The sequence below is a fragment of the Scylla paramamosain genome, chromosome 39, assembly GCF_035594125.1.
Source record: "Scylla paramamosain isolate STU-SP2022 chromosome 39, ASM3559412v1, whole genome shotgun sequence".
Lineage (NCBI taxonomy): Eukaryota > Metazoa > Arthropoda > Malacostraca > Decapoda > Portunidae > Scylla > Scylla paramamosain.
The window spans coordinates 14,269,882-14,272,381 of NC_087189.1; the positions used below are offsets into that span (position 1 = coordinate 14,269,882).

Genomic DNA, 2,500 nt, shown 5'->3' on the forward strand with positions numbered 1-2,500 from the left:
GACCGGTCGGTCACTCGTGCGAAGCCCTCCAGGCGCCTGCTGTGTGCTGACGGAGGGAATATAGTGTTCCAGTCTAAGTTGTTCTAGTGGCGGTGTTACTTTTGAGGTGGTGCCGTCGCTAGCAAGGGTGAGTATACATTTGTTAACCCTTTGATTAGTATTTGGTACACCTTTCCTTAATAGCCAATCACTCTGAGACGTCTTTACTTGTTCTACAGCCACCTCCAATCTTTAAACTGGGTAGAAATTGCAAAGTCTATTCTTTTAATCTCTTTCTTTCTTATAGATGCTTATAGAGATCTCATTCATTACTTCTGGTGTTGTTAATTGTTTCGTATCTCAGTGGAAGGCGTATATTTGTATGTTACCTGAGTTACTGAGGTCTTTATGGCTTGCTATGAGTTTGTGTATTAACTAGTGTTACTGGGCGAGTACTGGCTATGTGTATGTTAGATCAGTTAGGGTATATACTAATGTGTTATCTGAGTTACTGTGTTGAGTTATTGAGGTTGTGATGGATTGATCTGGGTTTGCGTGTGTACTCGTGTTCGTGAGGGTGTTAGTGTTGGTGCGAGGGAGTGCATACAAGTGTAGCTTTGGTGGAGGGTTGTTTGTCTTGGTGCTTTTGGTGGCTTGTCTCGTGAAGGAGTGAGATGATAGGATTAAAACACCTGCTTGTAACGGTGATTTTTTTTTTTTTTTTTTTTTTCATGGTGTGGTGTAAATCTTCTTTTTCTTCTCTTCTTTTTCTTCTTTTTCTTCTTATTATTATTATTCATTTATTACTACTACTGATTACTACTACTACTACTACTCTTATTTAGTACTACCATTAATTTCCCCAAGGATGTCAGAGGAGTACACGTGTCAATTCACTCTGAGGCAAACACATGGAGAAGTATGGAGTGTTTATCATACTACTGCAAGAAACTGACAATACATATTTCTCGTGGTTGTCAATAGTAATAGTATTGGTGTGAAGTACTATTACGCCATTATAAACTATTCCAGCAGTAAAAACAAAAGATTCACGTGTTAATTCAAATTCTCCCTTCAAGTATTTTCAAGACCAACGATAAGAGCTTAAGAACAGAAGGGTTGGTGCAGGAAGCCATCAGGCCTACACGTGGCAGTCCCTGTATGAAATATGCTTACCATTTATCACCCATCATCCCCATCCATAAATTTGTCTAATCCTCTTTTAAACCTCCCTAATGACTCAGCTAACAACTCGATTACTGAGGCCATTCCATTCATCTAACTATTTGAGAACCAATTCCTTCCTGTCTCACTGAAATTTAACTTGTCATTGTTGAATCCATTATTTCTTGTTTGACCTTCGTGTAAGATGCTGGTGTTTCTGGTATCACTTAATTACTGATACCCAAACTACTACTACTACTACTACTACTACTACTACTACTACTACTACTACTACTACTACTACTTTATCCTTCCTTTCCGTTCTATATTTGCTACTTGACTATTACTCAAAGAAAACAGAGCGAGAGAAAGTTTGTTAGCATTAGTTTGTGGAGCTATTAAGTAATTAAGCGTTTATTTCGTAATGATTAGTAGAATTTGCACTCTCCTCCTCCTCCTCATCCTCCACCTCCTCCTCGCGCTGCTTTCCCTTCTTTATTCTAAGCATTTTCCTTCTTTTCTCTTCGGTGTTCAAGAGAGAGAGAGAGAGAGAGAGAGAGAGAGAGAGAGAGAGAGAGAGAGAGAGAGAGAGAGAGAGGGTTAATAGAAATGTCCTACCTTTCACTCTCTCAAGTTATGACTCTCTCTCTCTCTCTCTCTCTCTCTCTCTCTCTCTCTCTCTCTCTCTCTCTCTCTCTCTCTCTCTCTCTCTCTCTCTCTCTCTCTCTCCTTCACTCACTACGACGCATAAAAAAGCTAATTATGGAGAGGAGGAGGAGGAGGAGGAGGAGGAGGAGTGAGAGGTATACCTTGATCTAGCCTTCCCAGATACCATTTTAGTCCTACGAGGAGGAGGAGGAGGAGGAGGAGGAGGAGGAGGAGGAGGTGGTGGTGGTGGTGGTGGTGGTAGATGAAAGGGAGGCAGGGAGGGAGGAAAGGAGGTAGACAACTTTCTCTTTACCCTCTCCTCCTCCTCCTCCTCCTCCTCCTCCTCCTCCTCCTCTCATCTCTTCCTCTCTCTCACTCGGGCCCCCTACACACACACACACACACACACCGTTGCGTTGGGGTGATGAAATAACTGTTTATGCAGAGGAGAAAGTCAGAATTAGCTGGGGTTTTGTATCAAGTGAAGCGTGTTCCGTGCAGGGAAAGTCAGGAAAATTGTGGTGGTGGTGGTGGTGGTGGTGGTATGAACACAAAGAAACGTAAATGTGAGTGTGTGTTTGTGTGTGTGTGTGTACGTTGGTATGAAAGTTACTTGAATATTTATTTAGTAAGTTTCCCTCCTTTTTTGATATTGATGGTGACATTCTGACCTCTTCACGTCCTCTACTACTACTACTACTACTACTAC

At 41.8% G+C, this 2,500-nt stretch overlaps 1 protein-coding gene and 1 long non-coding RNA gene across 2 annotated transcripts in view; one reads left to right on the plus strand and one right to left on the minus strand.

Moving 5' to 3' along the window:
* LOC135092262 (protein spaetzle 4-like) overlaps positions 1–2,500 on the minus strand; it is a 19,210-nt gene that overhangs the window by 12,782 nt on the left and 3,928 nt on the right. The window lies entirely within an intron of this gene.
* Positions 1–2,500, plus strand: part of LOC135092267 (uncharacterized) — a 22,836-nt gene that overhangs the window by 446 nt on the left and 19,890 nt on the right. The window contains exon 1 of the long non-coding RNA XR_010262808.1: positions 1–127. This exon is cut by the window's left edge and continues 446 nt beyond it. This is a non-coding gene — a long non-coding RNA (uncharacterized LOC135092267). The remainder of the gene's footprint in view (positions 128–2,500) is intronic.